General features: G+C 40.9%; 1 protein-coding gene across 14 annotated transcripts in view; it reads left to right on the top strand.

Moving 5' to 3' along the window:
- Positions 1 to 25,999, top strand: part of Kiaa1217 (KIAA1217 ortholog) — a 369,334-nt gene that overhangs the window by 29,163 nt on the left and 314,172 nt on the right. The window contains exon 1 of one of the 14 annotated variants that reach the window (XM_071599835.1): positions 2,828 to 2,920. The exons of 12 other annotated variants lie outside the window; for them this stretch is intronic. The gene's annotated coding sequence lies outside the window, so the exon portion shown is untranslated. Of the gene's footprint in view, positions 1 to 2,827; positions 2,921 to 25,602; positions 25,624 to 25,999 lie in introns of those variants that run through there. One more of the 14 variants, XM_071599843.1, reaches the window with a different exon arrangement.

Genomic DNA, 25,999 nt, shown 5'->3' with positions numbered 1-25,999 from the left:
GAAAGAAGAAAACAGTCTACTTAGAATAAGGATCATCTGTTGTGTATTGCATTTGTGACATTGGGTCAGGAAAGATATATGGTACTGAAGAGTCGCAGATAATTCCCCTGAAGATGTCTTTTATTTTTATTATTTTTTAGCTTCTGTTCAATAGAAATTTATTTCTCTTGTTTTGGAGTTTTGGAGACTGAAAGTCCAAGATCAGGGTGCCAGTATAGTGTGGTTCTGCTGAGAGTCCTCTTCTGGGTTTGCTGATGGTCAGCTTTCTATTGTGTCCTCCTGAAGGGCAAGGCAGATCAATGGAGCCTCTTTTATACAAGCTCTTTTTAATTTTAGCACCTTTCAAAGTATTTGGTAATCTGAAGCAAAGTCAAAAGCTATCATGTTTGGTTATGTGCTGTTTCTAAGTTATGCAGTAATAAAGAGAAATTCCAAGGACTAGGGAGGTTGCTTGGTGGCAGAGCACTTAGGTAGCATGCATAAGGCCCTGGGTTCAATCCCAGAACTACATGGGAAAGAAAGGAAGGAAGAGAAAAACAGAGTCCTTAACTGGATGCAAAAGATAGGCCACAATGACCCACATTTCACCTCCCAAATGTCTGCCAACCCCATCTCCCAACAATGGAGGAGGAAGTCACAAAACAGACATGTGTCAAAGAGAAAGTTGCCCGGAAAATACTTGCCTTATCTAGAGGGATTTGCAAATGGTTGACCTCCTCTGGGTCGTATGCTGTGGTTTGTAAATCCCAAAGTACCTAAGAACCACTGAGGGAGCATGTTTTTAAAAAAAGATTTGCAAAGATTCTAACTCCAAGTAAAAACTCAAATGACTTGGTGAGGCCTCAGGATGTGCAGTGTTAGTGACCCTCTCTGTAATTCTGGAATGGTCAGGGTAATAGCTTCTGCTGATTGATAAATGTGGAACATCTTGCTGTTTCTACCAGTGTTTGCATCGTAGAGGTCAATAAGCACCCCTGTTTTCTTTTGGCAGTTTGAAAATTTGATGTTTTTATTGTTGCAATTCCATGGGGATGAAGGAGAGTGAAAAAACGGGTTGTCCTTGTTTCCCTAAAAACATCTTGTTTTGTAGGAAAAGAAAAACTCTTTAAGGTGATCTGTATTGTCAATTTGTAGAGAACCTCTCCTCACTGAAAGCACCGCTTCGGGAATTCTTTGAAGGGTGCAGTTTAATATGGTTGAGTTTTAGAGAGTAAATTGTCCAACAGATGTGCTGTGTCTAAACAGTGATAAAATAGCCGTAATCTCAGAGATGTGTTGAGCAAAATCATTTAGTCATTTGAAAAATGAACTTTCTACTCTGTGCCCAGATCCACATTTTTGATTACTTATCTTAGAAAATACAAAATATAAACTATTAAACTTAGTACTTCTATTACCTAAACACTGTTTTTTAAAATATAATGTTTGGGGCTGGGGATGTAGCTCAGTGGTACAGCACTTGCCTAACATCTTTAAGGCCCTGGGTTGGATCTCCAGCACCATAGTAAGTAAGTAAATAAACAAACAAACAAACAAATAAAATCTTGTTTTAAATATAAATAGTCACTTTTAAACATGTAAACCCAAAAGAACTAAAAGGTATTTTTTTCCTTCTGTTTCCTAAAAATAAGTTTCCTTTGCATAAAAACCATATATGGAATATTTATCCCTCAAGGAGACATTTTTCCTTCCTGGTTTTAAATTTCTAAAACTATTTTGCATTCTTAACGACAGCATTCATTCCTATGAATAGATTTAACATTTTTCTTGCACAAATTTGAACTGAGTTTTATAGAGCACTTATGTAGTATTATGTGGAAGAATTGCTACCTCTGATGCTGATCTTTTACATGTAAATAGATACATTTTTCTGAAACTAAACTGGAAAAAAACTAAAGTTAAAAGTATTTTCTCATTTACTTATATTTAATCATTTTAAGAAAAGATATATACTATTTTTTAACTGAATACATGTTTTTATTTTTATAAAACGATAACTCCTGACCCTCAGACCTTAATCCATTTTGGATATCTTAAAATAATATGGAAACTTCAGTGAGTTTTCTTATTTTATAGACAACAGATCACCCCATCTTGTGTGAAGTGAGAGTCTTTGAGTTTCGCAGGCACTCTGCATATTGCACAGCATCTCATTTCTCAGGGAATCATAGTTAAAGTTTTTGCACCTTATGAAAGTAGGATGTAACTGATTTGATAGAACTGGAAGTTCACAAACGGGTACATCAACAATCTTTCCTCAAAAAAAATTTTTTTAATGTAAGAAAATAGAGGCATCTTGTTTATAATCAGATCCTGAACTTTGTGTACGTACATATGAAGTGTGGTAAGAGAAAATTGTGGGCGAATCTTTAATTTTTTAATACTTTTTTATTTTTATTGTTTTGGTACTGGGGATTGAGCCCAGAAGCCCTTAACCATGGAGCCACATCCTCAGCCCTTTTTATTTTTTATTTTTATTTTATAAAAAATAAAAAGGGCTCACTAGGTTGTTGAGGCTAGTTTCGAACTTTCCATCCTCCTGCCTCAGATTCCCGAGCCATTGAGATTACAGGTGTGCACCACCACACCCAGCCAAATTTTTATTTTAAATAGAACTGAAAGATAATCTATATATTTTCCTAAAACATTCATAAGTATTTTCATAGAAGGCAGAAAGGTCTTGTTGACCAACATATCCCTAGTTAAGAAGAGCACCAACATGAAGAGAACAGTCAAATCTTGCTTTTGTTATCTGCAGGGATTGGTCTGGTTCTGGTGCCACTGGGAATAGCTGGTCAAACAAGGAAGAGCACCTCGGGAAGGAGAGCTTGTTCTGAACCATCTTTGAGTTTCCCTTGGTTCCCAGGCCTATCGTTCCCTCCTTCCCTTCTGCTGCATCGGTTGTCTGGATCGAGTTCAGGTAGCCGGGTTCTTACTGGCCAGTAAGAACAAATACAAAATATAAGAAAATACAAAATATAAACTATTAAATTTAGTACATCTATTACCTAAACACTGTTTTTTTGTTTTTTTTTTTAAATATAAAGTTTGGGACTGGGGATGTAGCTCAGTGGTACAGCACTTCTGCTGCATCAGTTGGATGTAAATCAAAACAAAGTGACTTGCGGGGAGAGAGGTTAAAGACAACAAAATGGCAAGAGGTGGCTGCACGCAAGGTCCTCCTAGAAGGGTCATCAAGAATCTCTCCCCCTCCCTCCATCCCTAGACTCTGTGTATCTCTCCAGTGTATAGCTTCATTCTCTGTAACTAGATGACTAGATAGAGCTGAAGTTTATAAAGGGTTTAATTTTTCCAGGAGGGCCACAATATTGGGACTAAAGAGGGTTAGTCCTCCCCAGAGGACACGAACCTGATTGGCAGCCTGGAAAATTCCAGTTTACATCTGAAATGAAAGAGCATGTTATCTAAAGTGGCGAGAAATAAGTGAGCCTTAGGAGTCTGGGAAAAGGAGCTCAGACTCCACTGCAGGGTGGGGCACAGAGGCCAGGGGTGCCCAGAGCTGAGCAGAAGATTTGTGTCACAAAGAGGGAAGCACATGTCAGGCACTTGCTGGAAATAAGAACAAGAATGTCACACTTCTTGAATCTGTTGTTTGTTTACTTTTGGTTGCAGAGGGTGGGAGGAAGAGCATACTAAAGACCAACACTACATACTGTACTGAATTTCACAGTAGTTTGGGCAACTCAGATTGAAGTCCACATATTTTATCTCATTAACTCTTTTTAAGAACTTCAGAGTTAGCAATTGTCATCATTACCTCTATATTAAGGATAAGGAGACTGAGAAATCTGCCTAAAGTCACTTGCCCTAGGTGGGGTTATAATCTGGGCAGCAGAGGGATCTCCCTAGAGTTCATTCTCTGCATCTAGCATGTGCAGGACATGCCACAGGGTTCCAGGACAGAGCTGGAAGGATGTCCCAAAGGTGTCCTGGAGGGTGGACGCCATGCTATAAGGAGCTGTGTCACCCAGGTGTGCCCTGTGTGCTTCAGAGGATTCATAAGAATTCAGGTGGATTAAGTTCTCTCTGGAAAGGTATCACCACTGTCTTATCCCAGGAAATAATGTCTGCCTTCTTCCGACTCGAATTCCCCTCTGAATTGTGCTGAGTGTAACTCTCAAGTTCCTTTGCTAGTTACACTCCTGGCTTTTTGTGTTGTTCTATCAGAATCATAGTCTTTTAAAGCTACACAGACCCAAGAGTAAGATTTATACCTAGTCCTCTCATTTTATAGTTAGAGAACTATAATGGAGTTCCAGAATGGATGAGTGGTTTACTCAGTCATACAACTAGGTAGAGGCAGTGCTAAGACTTGAATCTAATCTAACTCCCTATCCTGTGTTATTTCCATACTAACCCCAACCATTTCAGTTTGATTCTCAAAGAGCTAGGTAGAAGTTCCATGCTGCTACCATACTGATTAAGTTGTGTGACTGTAGGTCAGACCTAACATTTTAGTTTCCAGTAGTTTTCTTCTTCCCTCCCTTTCTCTTTTTATCCTCAAGATTGGTTTGGGTTTTTTGGAGAAGAGCAATAACATCTCCTTCCCCCTCTACTCCTCCCTGTTCCTCCCAGCACTTTGTAAGATTATGATTTTTTTTTCTGATGTTGGTTTATGTATTTAAAACTCTGGTTTGAATGGTCTACATTTGCTGTAAATGCCCAGATTGCAAATGGTAGTGACGTGCTATAAAAGAAAAATGTTCATATTGTAGTAAATATCCATGGATAAAAAATGAGTGCCCATTCCCATCTCCTTTGCTTCTCATTTACTGGATAAGTGCTTAGCCTTTTGAAAACCTTTCCATGCGAATCAATATGTAAAAGATTTGCTATGTGTCCAAACTGAAAGTTAATGAATTACAAAAAAATTTTATTTTGTGCAATAGCATTTTATATCTTTTTATGCATAAACTTCACAGAAAGAGACAATGCTTTAAGAGTGACAATGATCTTTACAAAGCGGAGATTATGTTACTTCTGTGAGATTTCTAAATCCCCCTCTATATCCAGTACATAATTCTCTCTCTGGACTAAATAAGGCAGAACAAATTATGCCTTTTTCATCTAACACTTAAATAAACTTTACTATCTTGTACTTTTTAGTCCCTTTAAAAGGGGAGCAGGGTGGGGGGGTGAAGTTTTCTTTGTAAAGAAAGATTGTATTGATTTATTTTCAAAGCAATGCTAAATTTTTTAACAGGAAAAGAAGACTCGAAGGTTGGATTTTTGTTCTCATTAAAAACAAACAGCTCCTAGGAATTGTGGAATGCTTGCAAAACTCTTTAATAATGAATAAATAATTCTCAAATGACGGGTATAGAAAAGGAACAAGATTCGCTCATTCTGGGTTAAGAATAAATCTAAGAACAATTTTGTATTTTTTTTTTAAATCTCTGAATGCCTGCAAGGTAAACTTACTCAGAAGGGCACCTGCTGGGTGCCAATCCATGGTTCTCAGGCTTTAGGGCCTATTCTCAATTCCTGAACTGTTAGCCCAAGTCAGCTGGCCCTGCCCAAGCCCTTTTATCCTTTCTACCATGAAGTCTGGCTGTGGGGCTGTCTGGTTCACTCTGAGGTTGATTGGCTACAGCTGGTCTTAGAAGCAAATATTCCTTCATACAACACTGAGTTGCAAATTCCTACCCCCTAGGATTCACCCACCAGCTGAAACAGCAGCCAGAAAAAGGTTGGTTTATGCTTTTGAGGGTGGGAACACCACTTGTGGTTATGTGTGTCTGGAATCTCATTCTGTATTTTCTAGAAACATTTGACTCTAAACCCTGGAAGTAATAAAAACACGTACTGCAGTTACGTGGTATTTCGCTTTTTTCAGAAAGTACAGGGAATTTCCCCTACTTTATCTAACTGATTTTTATTTCACCTTGGTTTTAGGAATGAAGATGAAGTAATTTAATAAACACACACACACACACACACACACACACACAATTAGCAGATGTGGAGATGGAGTCACTGTGGTTTTAAGTGGCCCATTATAATCCAATCACCACTGAGAGCGGAGTGAGTTCCACTGCCCTATCTATTATTCTCAAACTCCTGCCCTCTCCTAGTGACATCACTGCCTTTTTATTAAATGCATTGTTATGTAATTACAGTTGTGGAAGAATCAGCTGACCTAGGTCTCAATGCTGGGCCAGTGACTTCTTAGTTATATGATACAAAGCTCTCCACTTAAAGCCTTTATTTGTTCCTCGATTTTTTAAAGCTTAGTTCCTTCTTCCTGGTTTATTGGCAGAAATAGGTTATAATATCATCCACTAATTGTGTTGGATGAAGCTATTTAAATGAAGTACCTAGAGAAGTCCAGTTCATAGAGAATGAAAGTAGAACGGCAATGGCTACAGAATAGGGGAAGAGAGAACAGGGAGTTTGTGTTTAATACATACAAAGTTTTAGTTTTGCAGGATAAAAAGAGTTCTGCAGATGGGTGGTGGTGACAGCAGCACAGCAATGTCAGTGGACGTGGTACCACTGAACTGTGCATTGAAAAAGAGTTGCAATGGTAGTTTTTGCAGTATGTGTAGTTTAACATAATAAGAGAGACGGCACTGAGCACAGTGCCAGGCGACTTTCCTAGTCTTCCTTTTCACCCTTGACAAATGGCTGATGGTCACTGACTTGTTCTCTGGGAGCTCTCTGAACTGGGCAACTTGGATAGAGCCACAGAAGCTAAGTACTGTATTGGGTTCACTGTTCAGAAATACAGATTCAGAGCTTGTCAGAGATGACAAGCACTCCGAGAATATCATGTCCCACATATTCATGCTGAACACACACAAAAATGGAGATCTAGAGAAATTCAATGATTCAACTAAAATGACACAGCAACTCAGTGACACAGCTGGAATAAAGACTCATGATTTCTATCTCCTGGTCTAGTTTGCTTCCCAAGAAATCCTGGATCTGCATTATCTCTGAGAATCATGTGGGCCACTTTGTGATCTCGAATTGGGCTGAGGGTTTTCTATGCTCTGATTGGATAACTTCAGAGGCTGGGATATAAAATATTTCCTTGACAGACAGTACAGACAGTTGTATTAAATAGCTTTACTGAGGTATAAGTGACTTTTATTAACTTCACACATTTGGATTCTACCATTTAATCAGCCTTGGGATGTGTTTATCCTTATGAAACCTTCCCTACAGTCAAGATGATGACATATCTATCACCACTAAAAGTTTCCTTGTGCAAGACAACAAATACCCAGATTCAATCCCTAGTACTAAAAAAAAAATAAAATAAAACAAAGTGAGTGTAGGTCTCTTTCTAGGTTCTCTCTTCTATTCTATTGATCTATTTGTCTATCTTTACGCTAATTCCACAGTCTTGATTACCATCGATTCATATGAAATCACATAGAGTTAGACTTCCAACTTTGTTCTTTTACAAAGTTATTTTTGCTATTCTAGGTCCTCTCCTTTAACAAACTTTTGAGAATCATCTTATCATTTTTTTTCCCCACAGCCTTCTGGGATGTTGATAGGAATCCACCAATGTGGAAAAAAGTAACATCTTAAGTTTTAATTCTTCCAACCTAAGAACATTGTCTCTACATTTTTGAAGTCTTCTAAAACTTTTCTAAGCAATATTTTGTGATCTTTCTCAGTGTAAATGTATTGCCCACCTTTTGTGAAATTTAACCTAAAGCATTTCAAATTTTCAAGGCTCTGTAAATGGTATTCTTTTCTTAATTTTAATTTCCAATGGGGAAAAAAAACCTTGTTACTTCAAACTTGAATGCTCTGTTTCCATAGAGAACAGTAAAACAATGGTTTCTCTGTTCTATTTTGGCCCCTATCTTGCTAAAGAAGTTCCACAAATGGATTTTTCCTCTCAGCCTTTCAAACTAAATGCCAAGAGTCCTATAATGAGGCTGAAAATGTAACCATATTGCTCAGAGGGAGCTAAGAGTGCTGTCCTCTTTTGCAAAAGCAGCTGAGTATATTACAGACACAAATTTCTGGGGCTTGTAAGAATTCAGTCAAGAGCGGGTAATGGGGATGAATTACTCCTGCTATCAGAACATCAACTTTTGCACTTCCTGACTTTGGTATGGTTAAGGTTGAAATATTAAAGTGATATTCCCCAAAGTGCTTGAATTTAATAGCGTTAATTACCAGATCCCCCACAAGCCTATAAATTCTTTTTTGAAAATTCCTCTGTACTCCTTATACTTTCTGGGTGTGCTTCTCTTAAGAGTTCCCTACCTGTAAACTTTTCAAAAAGCAAAAGACCTCACCTTTGACATCAAGTTCTCTTTGAGGAGTGAGTGAGCAGCTCTCCCTCCCCAAGAAGCAGCTGTCCTCAGAAGTCTCCTAAGCTAAGTTAAGCTGGGTCTTATTCCCTTGTGTTCCATAAAATTCTATTCTCTCAGAACCCTGAGGAAACATGTTCTGGTAAACACCTTCAGCATAAAATATTTTATAAAAATCGAACAAGATCTTTTTTTAATTATTTGCATTTCAAAAGGGCCATAACTCTAATGCAGAGGCATTTATGGTTACAGTGGATTTCAGGCACCATGGAAGGGAAAGGCAGAGGGGCAAGAAATCCTGCCATCCTCTCTAATCGCATTGCTAGGAATGCCTTTTGTAAAAACTGGTGTGACCTTCACCTCTGGCTGTGGAAAGGCTGGATCCTAACTCCTGAAGTACATTACTAATGCACGTAAGACTTTTCTGTCTGTGCCCAACTGTGTAATAATGAATCATGGATTTTTTTTTTTAATTTCTCCACAGAGAAAGTTGAGAAGATTGAACATGATCTTCTCATGAGCAAAGTTCACTAAAGAAAGTCCACATGCAGGTTGAGTTGACCTTGTTATTATCCACCCGTTCTTCACCAAGCAAGCTTCTCAGGCACTGGCATTATTGGGTGATATTTAGTAGCCCCCCCCCCACCCACTGTTCAAAGTCTCAACTACCCTCAATTTAGATAATCATGTTGGGGAGCCAAAAAGGACACCCATAAAACAAAAGAAATACAGATCTAAGCTCAGCTCTACTCATGTATGAGGCATAATGGTGAGGAAGAGATAGTAAAAAATGATACTAATCAGATAGATCCACTTTAGAAAGGCTTTGTAAACTTAGTGGGTTTTTTGTTGTTTTGTTGTTGTTGTTTTGTTTGTTTGTTTTGTTTTTTACTTTTGTGACCACAATATCTGATAAGAACAACTTAGGGGAGGGAGAGTTTATTTGGGGCTAACGGTTTCGGAAGTCTCAGTGTACAGATGGCCAAGTCCATTGCTCTGAGCCCAAGGTGAGGCAGCAGCTCAGAGGAAAGCTCATCATCTCATAGTTCAGTCAGGAAGCAGAGAGGGAGAGAGGGAAGGGGCCACGGGGAAGATGCACCCTTCTAGGGCACACCCCCAGTGACCACCTCCTCCAGCCATGTCCTGCCTGCCTACAGTTACCACCCAGTCCATTCAATCAAAATGCAAAGGGACTAATTACCTTACAGCTCATACTCTAATCATTTCATCTCTGACTACTCCTACATTAACAGGACCTTTCAGGAACACCTTGTATCCAAACCATAACAGGTGGAGAGCTCAAACTAAGTCATGAAAAAAAAAAAAAGAGAAATATCGTCTAGCAGAGAAACAAGGGTGATGTGACTCAGGCACCAGGTGGTGCTTTTAAGACACAGGCACAGCAGCACCAGCAGATGCTGAGCCCTAAATTTCAAGTATTTTAAAGTGTCCACAGCCTGAAACTGGCGAAGGAGATATTTAATTTGTGTTGACTGCTATCTCCAAACATCTTTTCTGCTGAATCCAGAACAAATTTGTAACAGGACAAGGACAGGGCAGCCTCTAGAAATTTCTGGTTTTCCAAAAGCGCAAAAATTACAGTGAGAGACTGGGCCTATCTAAAAGAAATTTGACTAAAGCTGTGCTTTGTGTTCACTTTTCTCTCTGAACATCATACACTGACATGGCTTTGGTTCTGATTTTCCAACAGAAGTTTCCACCTAGGCTGACACCTGCCATGAGGTACCCTTTGAGGAGGACTTATTGGCATCTGACAGGGCCACCATCCACCCTTTCATCTCTGCAGCAGAGACAGAGCTGAAGCAGGTCCTTGAGCAAAGCACGCACCTCTCTCCCCCTTGTGTAAGAAGAAAACAGAGTTACCACTGAGTGATGTGGCCTTCACGGGGTACCTAGGATCCCCTAGAGGAAGACATCATGATATCTATATTAGTGATTTATTGCTACATAAAAATGGCAGGTTAAATATTTATTATAATATTTTTGGCAGGAATCTTATGAACAGACTAACTGGGTGGTTCAAGCTTAGGGTCTCAGTGAGGTCTCTGTTGTCTAAGGCTGTAGTCACAATAGACTGAAAGATCTGCTTCTAATTTCACTCATGGCTGTTGGTAAGATCTGTTCTTGCTGGCTATTGGTTAAGTATCTCACTTCTTCTCCATGTGGATCTTTCCATAGGCTAAGCATCTTCATGACGTGACAGCTGCTTTCCCCAGGGAATATATTCCAAGAGACAGAGAACAGTATGGCAACCACAGTCTTTTATATCCTATCTTGGAAATGACATGCCATCACTTCTACTATATACTATTGGTCATGTAGACCAACCTTGGTGCAATGTAAGAGGTGAAATATTAGGAAGCAAGGATCATTGAGGCCCATCTTGGAGGCTGCCTACGGTAACACCTCTTACCAAATTGTGCTGACAGCACAGTTGGCTCTGGTCTTTGATATACTGCATGTTGAGGAACAGTTCTTAGCTTAGAATTACTTATAACACAGCAGCAAGATTAATGGGCCGGGAGTAAAAAAGTTTGGATTGAGTTCAATTCTGACAATTATGAATGCAATGTGACTTTGGAACGCTGTATTACCTTTTTGGACATCCATTATCTCATCTGTAAAACGAGAGTGTTATTATAAATTATCTCAAAGATATCTCTCAGATTTGAAGTTCAGTGCCACAAACAATTATGCCATCTCAGGCATGAATGTTATGACGGCAGTTTTGTTTAACAAAATGAGCAATTTTCCAATGAAATTTGAAAGTAATAAACCAACTGGAGAAATGGTACCCTAAAGTTTTCTTAGAACTTATTTCCTTTCTGTTTATTATCCATCCTTTTCTAATAAGTGAGCTTCACAATAACATATATTTTTATTTGTATGATGCTTTAAGGTACAGCACACAGATTTTATATTGACTTCATCCATGAGCCTCCTTAGGAAGGTGTCAGACATGAAAAGCTGTCTGGATTTATTCTTCTATTGCTAGTGACTGATGTTCACTTGAGTGGCACTTTGGCCAGAATGCAGCAGTAGCCTTTGCTAAGGATATTCCTGGGCATATAACCCAAGTAAATGAGTGAAAATACCCCTTAATATCTAAAATCTCTAAAAAGACAGCTGAATGGCCTAGCATATTCAGGATGGACTAGCAATGAAATGAACAGTGGATCTCTTTACCTTGTAGACTAGCCTAGAATAAGCAGAGGACAGAGAAAATATCTTGGGAGATTTATCTTCTAAGATGAAAGTGGGAAAACCATCTACTTGTTTTTCTCTGAATTCCTTAGACATGCCAAACAGGTTCCTACCTCAAGACCTTTGTATTTGCCTTTATTTGGGAATCATTCAGATCTGGGTCAGTGATCACCCCTTCAGATAGGCCTTCTGCAGTCACGAGTCTTGAGTGGCATCCTTCCCGCTCTGGTCATTTTCTACCATACCATTTTTTTTTTTTTACTATCTTGGGGCACTTAGCGCTGTGTAAAATCATCTTGCTAGCATATCTATTTAAAGTGTCCACCTCCAATACAGAGTAAGCTGTTAGAGAAGGAACCCCTTCTGTCCTGTTTGCTGCCACATCCCCAGTGCCTAGAATAGCTCCCAGTGCAGATTGGGCACTCAGTAAATATTTGTTAAATGGATGGAAAGGCTTATGGTTTGATGGAAGTGAGTTTAGGGAGAATTTTGGAGAAGAATATTAAAGGGCCTGTTTCCCATTGAAACAGCAAGGAGGGACTAAATTTGAGTATAAAGAGCCTTGGGTAGCCCACATACTGAAGACAACCCCCAACAGTTGGGAGAATCCCCTTCTGGGATTCTAGGGGGACAGGTCCTGCTGTCCAAACCAACAGCTATACCCCAGGAAAACAAAAACAGGATACAAGGGGTCTCCTGGAACATTTGCAACCAACATAGGAATGCTGTGCTCACTGTAATAGGTCCTCTCCCCTGGGGACACAATGGGAAGCTTCCCTTTCTTGAAGCCAAGGGAAGAGTGCCTTCAAGAGAAGGGCAGGAGTGAGTGACTGGTACGTCTTTGGCCAGCAGGATATCAACTTTAACAGCAGCCCAGCAGTTCAGCTCCCCTTTTGGTTAACGTGGGGAATAGGAAGTGAAAGACGGCAACACGAAGCAGAGATGACCGGCGTGGGTTGGCAAAGATTGGGGATATTCCTGCATGGAGCACAGGCAGACTGATGAAATCTTGAGAGTTATCCACCAGCAGATAAAGGGCTCCCCAGTTTATAAGAAGATGCACGTGTGTGTGAGTGAGTGTGTATGAATGTGTGTGTGAGAGTGAGTATGTAGAGGTGAGGGGCTACTGCCAATAGCAGGGGCTCTGTTGGAGTGGAAGAGGGTGACTTAGTCCCTTTGTGATGCTATAACAGAATGCTTGAGATTAGAAAACTGATTTTTAAAAAAGGTATTTCACATAGTTCCGGAGACTGGGGAGTTCAAGATGCAGGGGTTTCATCTGGTGAGGGATTTCTCTGTGCATCATAACATGGTAGAAGGTCTCACATGATAGGAGAATAAGAGCATGCAAACTCAGGTCTCTCTTCCTTTTCTGATAAAGGTAACCACGTGGGGGATGGGGGGACATCCTCACACTTCTAGTCCCTAATGCATCCAAAGGCAGCACATTCAAATGCCATCTAAATAGAAAGTGAAGGATTAAGTTTTCAACATATGAACTTTTGGGGGCCACATTCAAACCATAGCATAAAGGAACACAGCCAGACAGACAGTGGGTCGGGCCCTTGAGGGCATTTCCCTCATTCCTCTTCACCACCCTAAACCCACAGAAAAGCTATATTAGGAGTAAAAGTGGAGGAGAAGGTGTCCAGAAACAGATCATGTCCTGGAGCCATGAGTATATCTTGAGCTACACCCAAGCAAAGGGAGGAGGAGATGAGATGAAGGTGGATATGAGTTTAAGCCATATAAGTAGACTTATTAGACTTTACAAAACTGAAAGTGACCCGAATGTATACAATCTAGCTCAGATGTCATTGAGGAACAGGAAGAAGCTAGTTGACAGAGCATGGCTAAAGGCAGTCACTGGAAACCATAAATAAATGAAACCATTTCATGTTTTCAATGCTGAGTTTGAACTCTCAGATCACCTAGTTTCAGCAGGAAAAAGGCAGACTTTTAGTAAGTAAGTTTGATTTTTCTTCAAGTGAACTCTTGCTGGTTTTGGACAGAGGGTAAAGTATCAGAACAATTTATTGAAATCCAAGATTCAAGACACAGCCTTGGTGCTAGGGGCTCAGGTGTCCTTCTTTCTTTATACAGTAACTTCCTCTGGCTGGCCCCCAATTTTATGAGTCAAGGAAGGAAAAGACTAAAAACTATTTTTTGAAAATCATTTTCCTACAACTTCAAAGGATCTTTTTTAAACCTTTGGGCAAATCATTTAAGTTTTCCAAGGTACTTTGTACCACGACTGAGTGGCTAGATTTGAAAGGAAACCAGCGCCACTCTTCATTCCCTCTTTCCTTCACCACGAGGTCACTGGGAAGACCTCTGGACTCTCCCTGCCCTGGTGGACATCCTGGGAAGGCATGGGGCTTCTGAGGGCTGGCTTCAGGGGATTCCTACTGCAGTCTGGGTAAGGACAGCCCCAGTTGGAGCATAAATATTGCAGTTGTTGATAGCTGAGGAGAAAGCTGTTTTAGAAAGGAACAAAAGTTAAACATAAAGCTTTAACAGACTCCTTTATTAAGAGGAAAGTGCATTTATTGAATAATTTTTTAAAACAGAAAAAAACAATATTTTCCTTTAAAACTTATGCATGTATTGACAGTCAGTAGGTTTCTGTCCTGCTTAGGCTTTTCTAATTTTGGGGCGGGGGGGTTTCCTCCTGCAAATTCCTTTCATCTTCCTGAGGAAAAGCACTGGACAGAGTAGCACCTACTGAAAGATATTGGAAAGGTTTTTGTGGGTGCATCGGTGTGTGAGTGGGTTCCTTCAGATGTTTCTCCCCAATGTGAAACAAGCCAATGCCCTGTACATGTCTTTTCAGAATCTTGTGGAATTCGAAAACTTTGTCATGGCATTTGTGAAGTCCTTTGTAAGTTAGCAGCCCAAATTTGGGGAGTCTGTCTTTCCTGCAGATCTCTAACCCGGCAGAACCTAGCCCAAGATGGAAAGGCCCCCTGGCCCACTCACTTCTGAGCACTGACATTTTCCACTTTTGCCCAGTGCTGGTTGACATCTGTGAAGAACTCACTGGGCTTCATTATGAAGCTCATATTCATTAACAAACCCCTTTCCTTGCCCCTTCTCCTCCCTCACATAAAACCAATAGTGCCTGCCACCATTCATACCAAGTACAGAGATGACAATTCATCTCCTCTAACAATTTCTGTCTATGGGTGGAGGATGCTGGGGCTACTGTGTTAAGAAGGATTCCAAATAGCATTTGGGTCAGCACTGGTAAAGGGGAAGGAGCTGGAGCCACAGCATGTTTGTACTATATCTGTCTTCCCTGGTCTGACTTTTGTGGATGGATAAAATATTGAGATTCTAGTTCTGACAGATTCTTCCCTCTAAGATTGCTGCTCAACTTGAATCTGGGGGTATAGAACACAGAAACCTAAATATAATAAAATTGGAATTAGAATTCATAATACTAATAAAAGTCATGACTATCAATTAAATGCCTACTAAATGTCATGATGTCATGTATTTATATAAAGATCTACATGTAAATTTCCAGTCCTAAAGTTTACTTTTGTTGTTGTTGTTGCTGTTATTGTTGTTGTTGTTGTTGAGAGGTACTCACCACTGAGCCACATCCCCAGCCCTTTTTTAATATATATATTTTTTTTATTTATATATTTTTATTTACAGACAGGGTCTGGCTAAGTTGTTTAAGGCCTCACTAAGTTTCTGAGGCTGGCTTTAAACTCATAATCCTCCTGCCTCAGCCTCCCCAGCCACTGGGATTATAGTCATGCACCCCTGCACCCAGCTCCTAAAGCTTACATCTATATGGGGGAACTATTATTTTTCAGATGAAGAAACAAATCTCAGTCAAAGTAGTAACTTGACCCAAAACACACATCTAGTAAGTAGGTAACTGGGACTCAATGCTGAGTGTGTCTGACTAGCGCCTGGTTTTCTTCCAGAGAAAATCTTAAACATAAATGTGGCAGGAGAGTCCGCTGCACTAAGGAGACCTCCTGTGAAGTGATGAGGGTGTGAGCAGTGCTCTCCCTACATGGGCTACACTCATTTTTTTTTTAAAGAGCAACATGACAGACGGAATAGCTCATTATTAAATAATTGGGTCCTTTTCTGCATGACAAAGTGGGAAGGGAACAAAGAACAGCATGGCCAATATATCAGAGGATTTCCTGACATTCGCCTAAAGCAGAAGAACAGGCTGCCCCTGTCTCCTCCATGCCCTGGGCTCTCCCAAGCCATGGCCTGACATTATCAATGTTCACACCTGTTAGCCTCAGAGGGTGCCCTGCGTTCCACAGCACCGGCCTCTCAGCTCCTGGAGAAATCGTTTCACTTCATTTAAGCAAAGGAAAACCCCCACAGAGTAAAGAGGCCCTTTTCAGCTGGTTCATCAAGCAGTGCCTCTGAAGGTGGGTTTAAGTCCATTTTCAGAAGCCAGGCTCATGGTCCAGGTGTTGGCAGGGCATGGCTCACTCAGGTGTGTCATTCACAAGATGCCAGCTGCTGGCAGAGCCTGGAGCTCCCAGCAGGAAGGACCCCTGTTCTGATGGGGGCTTAACTAACTCTTCAGAGGCATGAGATACAGCCACATTTCCAAGAATCTTCCACACATTCGATTTCTGGGCTGTGCCCAGCATTTATCTTCATGTGTCCATCATCGTTACATCACCCAGAGCATTAAAAGTCAGAGCTATGGGGCTGCTAGCAAATACACTGCTGCTTCTCCTCACACTTGGCATAGATAGAAAGACCTCCTGTCTTGGTTGTTAAGACCCCAATGGTTTGGCCCAGGCCAAAGGTACGTCTTCCTGACCCCACATCCCACCACTCTCAGATTTATTCTGTCCATTCTATTCTCAATGGCCTCGTCTGTGCTCTGGTTGGTTATTTACCAAATATGCTCTGCCCCAGGACATTTGTATATGTTTGCTCTTTCTTCCACATGGAACATTTTCTTCTAATAGCTGCATATCTCCCTCTACTACCTCATCACCTAGAGCATCAGTGTTTTAACTTGTTACAGACACCTTCCCTTAGTCAACTTTCTGTTCCTGCAACAAATACTTGAGATAAATCAACTAAAAAAGAGGAACTGTTTATTTTATCTCATAGTTTTGGAGATTTCAGGTCATGACTGAATATCCTCCTTGCTTGGGGCAGGGAAGTAAAAAGTGGAAGACACCACAGTCCCATAATCCTCTTCAAAGGCACAGCCCCAAATGACCTGAATCTTTCAACTAAACCCTCTCTCTCAAATTCCCACCATTTGCCAATAGTGCCATGCTGGGGAGCAAACCTTTAATGCATGGAACTTGGGGGAACATTCCAGATCCAAACTGTAGTATTTCCTAATCACACTCTTCCCTAACCACCAAATAACACTGCCTTCATTGTTAACACAATCTTTCTTCCCTGTATTAAAAATTCTTGAGGGCTGGGGTTGTGGCTCGGTGGTAAACACTTGCCTAGCATGTGTGAGGCCCTGGGTTGATCCCCAGCACCACATAAAAACTAAAGAAACAAAATAAAGGTATTGTGTCCATCTACAGTTAAAAATATATTTTTTTAAATTCTCGATTTATTATTGTCTATGCCAACAGAAAACAAACTCTGAGAATATGGAATTTGTTTTGTTCTGAATGCCTAGAAGTTTCTCAAAAAAGCATTCTCTTCATCTTTTCCATTACTATAATAAAATACCTGAGACTGGTTAATTTATTATGAAAATAAATTTATTTATTTAGTTTATTGGGTAAGAGTCTGGTAAGTCCTGAAACATGGTGCCCGCATTAGGTAAGGGCATTCTTGCTATATCATAAGAAGGCAGAGGACATTACATGATGAGACAGGGCAAGCATGCTAGCTTAAGTCTCTCTTCTTTTTGTTATTAAAGCCCTAATGCCATCATGGGGTCCTATTCTCATAACTTTATCTAATCCTAATTATTTATCCAAGGCCCTACTTTCAAATACCTTAAGCTTCCTGCACGTCAACTACAGGGGAACATATTCAAACCAAGATGATGAATGAATGAATAAAATATAGACCTGGAAAAGACAGTGGTGTTTAATCAGTAAGTCTGTTTGATTTTGCTACTTAACCTGCTCTGGCTTCACTGTGTAGTGATCTGTACAGCCCTTAGGCACCTTAGGTTGCCAGGGCTCTTCCAAAAGTTGCCTCCCTAGACCGAGGTGAATTCTTCCACTCTTGGTTGCCATCTTGTTTCTGTGGCAGCCATACAAGACCCCACAGACCCTGAGCAACTTATGGGAAATAAAGTATCCTACACTCTCATAAAACAGTAAGAGCCAACCAAAAAACAACCCAGAGAACCTAGCTTCCGTAAGTCACTATTTTGGAAGATAACTGATTATTAATATTCAAAAAGCTTTAAGGGATTTTTTTTCCCAAAAGCAGGCTATATTTAGTAGCAATAGTTGAATATGTTAGGTGAGTGCATCTCTCTGCTAGCCATGGAAAATACAGATTTTAATATAAGCATGAAGACTATTCGCTGTGATTATCTACATATATCCATGCTTTATACAAAACCCAAATTAAATGAAGAATAACATTTTCTAACACTAGTTTATTTCTATACTAAATACAGCAGTACTGAAAAGTCTTTATTTTTTGTTCAACATTTTGTAGCATTTGCTGCACTGAGCCTGGTGGCCAAGTAGGGGTTTCAGAGCAGAGAAATAAATAGACTTATTCCTGAAAGGAGGAGAGGAAGGTGGGACTCCCAGGGGAACCGAGCCTTTGTATTTGATGAATGAGTCTTTTTCAAGTATCTCTGTTGTTTGGTTGTTAAAGGAAATAGAGATGTTTTCCTCAGTGTCCCCAAGTTCATTGTGTAAAATTTGCCTTGTTTGGGGACTCCATTATTTTCCTGGCTGTGAAATGTGGAGTGAGAGGGGTTTTCAGGATGTTCTGTCTGGAGATCCTCCCAGGGGAGGCCCTTTCTTTGGCAACATCCTTCCTACAAGAGTCGGGGATGGGTGCTCAGTAAATGAGACCAAGTTCCATGATATATGGAAGACAAAAGCCATGGTGAGGACATATAATGTTCAAAAGGACATCTCCACGTGGACTCTTCTTCACATTCTTACCACTTCACATTCTTACCACTCAGGCAACAAAAGATTTAAGCTATGCTACCCATTTTTGTTGAGCTGATGAGAGTTAGATAGGTCTAAACAGATGCACTGTAAAAGTCTTTGTGGATTCAAAGTTAGAAGCACATAAAACAGCACTGTTTGTGGCTTCAAGATATCCAGTCTCCCCACCCCACCCCCCGAAACTGCCATCTAAGTAAAGATACACCAAGTCCCATGGGTCCTCTGGCTGCGCCATCTTGAAGGGGCCCCTAGGTAGGCCTGCCTCATGCAGGACAATATTCTGCCCACTAATTCCTAGTAGGAAAGTTAAGTCCCAACACAGATTTCCACACACTCTCTTTTCTCTGAATGGCAGCAGCAAAACTGACTGGGTCTTGCCAACCCATTTGGGACAGCTGAAAGCTTAGAGTGGTATGATCCATCTGACAAAGAGCAAATAAGGCACAAAGGGCTTCCTTCACTTGGAAACGTAAGGATCGGGATTATTCTCAAGCAAATTAGTGTTCAAATGCGAATGCTCCAAGTGGAAAGGCTTGTCATTGGTGTCTCTGTGGAATCATCATCGTCACCTTCCTCATTTCAGTTTCTCATGAACTTATGACACCAATATATGCCTCTAACAATAGAAGTCAAAAGAAACACTTTGGAAAGATCTCAAAAATAGGGAGGTTGGCATAACAGGAAGGAACTCCGCTCATCTATTTACAAAGATTATAATTTAAAAAAAAAAAATAAGTGATCCTAATAGAGAGTATTAAAAATATTTAAAATAAAAGGCTATTTTCCCTACAGTAATGCAGATTGACATCATAATTAAAATCAAAGCACACAGCCAGGAGTTACTGAAGCCAGGAACCGTGGGGAGCAGTTTACCTGCACTATTTTAATGTGAGCACCGTGATATCCTGAGATTGGTACTGTTATGCCCAATTTACCAAGGCAGAAACCAGCTTGGAGAGGGCACAAATGGCTTGACAGAAATCATTCAGCTGGTATGTGGTGGAATCAGAATTTAAACGCCGGACTTTTGGCTACTGTCCTGAGTGTGTAGTTCACATAGGGCGGTAGAGAAAAGAAATAAATTTGGAATTCTGGGTTTCTATTGAGGCAGCAACCTTTTGGATAGGCATTAAGAGTTTGTTGTCTCTTGCTCTGAAGTGGTGGAAGAGGAGAGAAGATTGAAAGAAAATATTATCAAATAATTGATTGCTCCCCTGGGGGAACCATGGTTGTTCCCTCTCACACTACATCAAGATATATTTTTTTCATATCAAAATCCATAGACACAGAGTAAATCAGCAGCTCCAGGATTCTGAAAGAAGAACACATTCCAGTCTGTGTAGTGCTTAAGTGCACAGAACCTGGCTCTAAACTCTGGATTCGGGTCCTGACCCCAGTACACATGAACTGTGTGACCTTGGGGAAGTGTTAGCCTCTCTGGGCCTCCATTTTCCAACCTGTAGAATTGAGATAATAGCAGAACATCCTTCCCTGAGACACTCTGAGGATTAAATGAGTTAATATTTTCCAGTGGCTCATAGTGTACACTCTATTAAGATTGGTTAGTTCTAGTGCTTACACTGGAATAACCTTACTCAAGAACTGAAGGACACAGATGGCCAAAAAGGTAAGTGTTGTTCATGACCGCCTGCTAGTCCACAAATTCAAACTCAAGCACTCCATGGTTCTTGTTCTCACAAGTGTTGAGGGTCTACTATGGTTTAGATCTGAAGTATCCCCAAAGGTCCATATGGTAAAGGCTTGTTCCCCAGAGTGGCAAGGCCTGGGTGATAGAAGCATTGAGAGGATGGGTTAGTGAGATCCCTTCAGGTCATCAGGGCTATGCCTTTGAAGGGGACTGTGGGACCCTGGTCTCTTCTTCTTCGTCCCCTCTTTCACTTCTGGTCTGCCATATGCTCCTGCTATGCTGTGATGTCTCACCACAGGCCAAAGCGCAATGGGACCAACTGATAATGGACTGAAACCTCCAAAACTATAAGACAGAATGAACCTCTTATCTTTATGAATTGGTTATCTCAAGTATTTGTGATGACAGCTAACAAAATTTATTTATTTGCTTTACTTTTTTAATAAAAATTATCTATTAAAAATAATTATTTTTATTTAGTTTCTCCCTTTGACCTGACACATTAAACCTGTGCTTACCTTCCTGCTTGTTCTTAAATGAACCATGGATTTCTTTTTCTTTGTTTTGTACCCAAAATAGTACATTTTAATGAAGTTAATTAACAAGATAATTCACGGAAGCATAAGTACTCAACAGTTGCCAAGACTATTTCGATGATATTGTGATAGTTACAAAATCCTAAAAGTGGCCCTCTGAGGTGGTTGGCTTCAATTCACCCTCTAAAAGATGCTTCCACTTCATTACATTGAAATCTTTTATAGACTCTCAAAAGTAGAAACTGATTCTAAAAATGAAGTTTTCCCTAGAAAATTCTACATTTAAAAAGCTTCATATACTGCCTGGTCTATAGGAAATGCTCAATAAATGTCAACCATAATATCAATATTCGTGTTATATCATGGGGTGGCCAACACCTTGCCGGGGAACTCTTACCTACTCTGAGTTATAAGCCTCCAAAGAACTTAAAGTCTGAAATAATTAGTAAAGAACAAAAGACAAAGTCAGAATTATAGTTTTAAAGGATGGAGCATCTGCTAGACTCAGCCTACACAGGACCTAGAGCCAGACAATTAGAAAATGTTTCCCTTGGTTTATTTAAGGGGGTACGTCAAAGGCAGGGCTAAGGTTTCAGGGGTGGAGTCTTGCTTCCTGATGTCTTACAGTCAACAGGTTGATTGGCATCTTGGCAGGTTACACCCATCTCAGGCTGTGTGACTAGAGCAGGTCACCCCATCTCTGGTACTGCATGGGACCTTTCTGAGCAGAGCTGAGGGGGAGTTCACATGTATTGGGCGATCTTACCCTGTGGGATTGCCCCAGGATGTTCCCAATACCAGATTTTTCCACTCACTGGCTACAAGGCTGAAAACATCCTCACGTATAGTTCATGGATGGCTCTTGACAGTGGTAGATTGAGCCATCCAAACCTTCTACCTCCCAAGCCTGTGACTATCAAAAGAAAAAAAGAATATCACACTGGTCTTTAAATGTCCAAAGCACAGAGTTTGAGCTGCCTTTCTTTGACATAACAACTTTGCCAGTCTGTGTGCCCCTCGGGCATTTCCAAATGTCACAGGGGGCTCTCTTGCCCCCTCAGGAAAGCATGCCTCTGACACTGGCCCTGTTCTCCTCCTGGGGCTCCCCCGGCTTTGGTAGCCTATCATGGAAATATCCTCCCTTGAGACTGTCTGTTTTCTGTGAGATCACAGTCATGTTTATAGTCACTTGACCTCTGAAGAAGGGACTTGAGGCCCAGCAGGGGAAGGGCCTCGCTGTGATGGAGGCAGTTTTCTGGAAGTTCTGTGGCAGTAGGATGTGGAGCAGGAACTACTGTTACTCCTTCTGCCTAATGGGGCTTGGGACCCACAAATGCAGGCCTTTCCACATCCATCTGGCTCTAGGCTTGCTCCTCCCCAGGAGGTCTACCTGGGTATCTGTACCTGTCAGGGTCCACAGCACACACACCCCAGACCCTGGGGTAGTGGAGGGCGATCCTCCCACCACCACTGTGTGCACCTATGCCTGTGCACGCGTGTGCCCACACACAGTTCTAAAGCTGTGCCTGGAAGTGCATCATAGAACCTGTTGCAGAAGAGGATACTTCCAGGAAATTAAAAAGTGAGTCTGTTTTCCTTCCTGGGGAAACAACAGCCCCCTAACAAGAGAGATGGTCTTGCCTCTTGGCCCCCAAAGAAGAAGCTTACATCAGAATATACATTTAGGGTCACAGTCAGCTCTTCTTAAAAATTTGAGTTAGGAGGCTGGGTGGTGGAGTGCTCGCCTAGTACCTGTGAGGCATTGGGTTTAATCCTCAGCACCACATAAAAATAAAATTAAGATATTGTATCTATCTAAAACTAAAAAATAAATATTTAAAAAAATTCAAGTTAGGCAGTCAGCCCACAGGACACCTCAGTCCAGAACATCCAACTTCAGATACTGTTTTAGCACATTTCGTCTTTCACTTACTTACATTGCTATGATTAAAAAGACCATTTCAGCCCCGAGGTTGAATTCAAGTCCCTACTCTAAGGAGCTCTAAACTGTTTCTAACTATAATTGATTAATTTAATTTAGTCTTTGAAGCTTAGTGTATGAGCTCAAGGTCTCTCTATAGAAAAGACAAATATGTCAAATATGTGCCCACTTCCCATGTCCCCAACCTTCCCTCTCTGCCTCTGTGTGTGTGTGTGTGTCTGTCTGTCTGTCTTTCACACAGAGTGAGTAAATCAGAGAGTGGCAGAGGGCTTAAGTAGCAGGCTCTAAGTTCCATCCCTAGCACTGTAAACAAGGGGCAGGGAGAAGGCTGCCTGCTGGATTTGTCGCTCACACCTTGACAAGAAGGGCTTCAGTGGAGTGGAGTACAAGGATGAAAGCCCATAGGGAGAGGACCTCGGACCTACGGGGTAAAGGGACCTATGGTGTCATTCTTAGTGGCGTTTCCTCTGCAGGCTCTGACTATAAACCAGTATGGTGAATCCATACCAACCCTTAGAACCTTCCCATAATCCTAGTCCTCTTTAAAGTCGGCATAACTTTTTTAACATCTTGTAATGAAGATACTGTGGCTAACCGTTAAAACACATGAAATACATAATTTTGTGACACGTCAGGTGTGAACATCATTACTGAAATTTTAGAAGTAGAATGGTTAGATAAATGAGAACAAGGATGCTATTACTCCAAGTCACCAAATATGTACTCACTGGTATATCAGATGGGGGGAGGAACCCTTAAAAGAGTAGGACCCAGGCTTAGTACCCTCTCTCCACCTCCACTCCCTCACCTGCTTGTTGAGGCTTAAGGCTTATTCACCTTGCAGAGGAAGGAGCTGGCTCTCACATGCCTCAGAGAAGCTGGCCCAGCTTAGTACATTGAAAGTGGAGGTGGGAGTCCCCTCTCTGAGGACAGACTGGAAAACCCAGCTGTTGCCCCATTATGTGGAGTCAGAGGACAAAGAAAAGACATATTTGAGATGAAGTATGGAGGAAAAGAATTGAGAAACAAAGTGTGAAACCAAAAAGGGGCCCAGAGAGGAGTAGATTAGAAAAGGAGATATACAAAGGGGTGCATTTCTGAGCTCTAGGTTCCTGTTTGTACTGGTCGACTAGGTGCATTTTCAGGTATCCAAGGAGGATGGTTTCCTATAGTAACAGTACTGGGAGAAAAGGCTCCCACATGCCAAATAGGATCATCTGATAGGATCAGATTTGTGTTGCTTGGAACTGTGATTGATTGCAGTGTATCCCTCAGAAGGATATGCTGGAGTCCTAAAACCTCATACCCATGAATATGACTCTATTTAAAATTAAGGTCTTTGTAGATATAATCAGGTTAAAATGAGGTCGTACTGGAGTAGGCTGGTCCCTAATCTAATATGATCAGTATCCCGATAATAAGAAAAACAAATTGTACATAGGTTAACACAGAGGGAAGATGGCCTTGTAAAGATGAGACAGAGTTTGATGTTTTGCTAACATGAGCTAAGAAAGGCTTGGGGCTACCATGATCAGGAATAGACAGGGAAGGTATTATGGTTTAGATATGATAATGCAAGTTCAAGTGTAAGATAATGCAAGAATTTTCAGAGGTGAAACAATTAGGTTACAAGAACCTCAACCTAATCAGTGCATTAATCCACTTGAATGGATTGACTAAGCAGTAACCACAGGCAGGTAGGGCGTGGCTGGAGAAGGTAGGTCACTGGGGGCGTGTCTTTGGGGTATATATTTTGTCCCTAATGCTCTCTCTCTCTCTCTCTGCTTTCTGGTTGCCATGTCCCGAGCAGCTTCCCTCCTCCACACCCTTCTGCCATGATGGATGCTTCATGTCTGGCCCAGAGCAATGGAGGCAGCTGTCTATGGACTGAGACCTCTGAAACCATGAGCCCCAAGTAAATTTTCCTCCCCCATAGTTGTTTTGGTCAGGTCTTTTGGTCATAACTAAAACCGAAAAATATTCCCCTAGGAACTTCAGAGGGAGCGTGGCAATGCCCACGACTTGATTCCCCACCCCCCAGAACTGTGAGAGAATCAATTTCTCTTGTTTGAAGCCACCTGGTATGTGGTACTTTGTTAAGTAGCCTTAGGAAACTGATGTAGGAACTGTAGACACTTTCTAACCTGTGATGTATATAAATCTATATAATATGTCATCATTTTACAAATGTCTCTGAGGATGACATTTTTTAAAACTCCCAACCTAGAAAAAAAACTCACAATCCAAATCAATACCTATATTTATTTTTCTCTCCCAAGTAATTAAACAAACTTCAAGTGGCGGGTGAGGCCAGCTTCCCTTGGTTTCCAGTGAACAGCATTGATAAATCAGGACCGTTACATCTCTTAGAAAGCACTCTGTTAAAAAGCAAATTCTGAGTGTTGTGTTTACTAAAGTGATACCATATGTTGGTTGATTAACAAGTTGTCAGAATATTAGAAGTTCTTGGCTGATTGCAAGGAGGAGCATCTGTTTGCTGAATCCTTTATCTAATGTGTGCACAGATATTGCTAGGTTTGGCACTTTTCCTAAATATCAGATATAAATTCCTGCAGTATTTAGCCTTCAGAGAGTCACACTGATGCACTGTTGGAGTTTCGGGTGTTTATTCTGAGGAAACTAAATGAAGTAAGGCCAGATTTAAAAAAATAATAATAATAATAAGTGTACACATGAGTGTATTTGTGTCATTCACAATTGTTTGGCCACTATACCTGACATCATCTATGACAACTAATGTTTATCTGAATGTCACCTGCATAGTAACTTATGAAGAAAAAAGAAGAAGAAAGAAAATTTTCTTTTGGAGTTATTTATTGCTTCACTTTGGGTAAATATTCATAATGCCTTCTACTTATACAGTGACTTACAGTTAACAAATGGTTCACATTAGATTCTCACAACCTTGGAAAGAAGGCAAGGAATCCTATCCCCATTTCGAGGGCTGGAGGTAGAGCTCAGTTGTAGAACATGTGCTTAGCATGCAATGAGGCCCCAGGTTCAATACCAATACTAAAAAAGAAACAAGAAAATGGAATCTGCAGCCGAGTGGAGGTGAATCCATATGACGTGGATGTGGAACAACCAGAATATACAGCCGGGTCTTCTGAGCTCCACCCCTGCCCCTGCTGCAAACCCCATGAACAGAAGTTCAGGAGCTGGTTGTAGGTGCCATGAAGGGATCTAGTCATGGTGAAATTCTCGAG

This window comes from Marmota flaviventris, chromosome 12 (assembly GCF_047511675.1).
Source record: "Marmota flaviventris isolate mMarFla1 chromosome 12, mMarFla1.hap1, whole genome shotgun sequence".
Classification (NCBI taxonomy): domain Eukaryota; kingdom Metazoa; phylum Chordata; class Mammalia; order Rodentia; family Sciuridae; genus Marmota; species Marmota flaviventris.
This window is presented reverse-complemented; position numbering and strand designations above follow the sequence as displayed.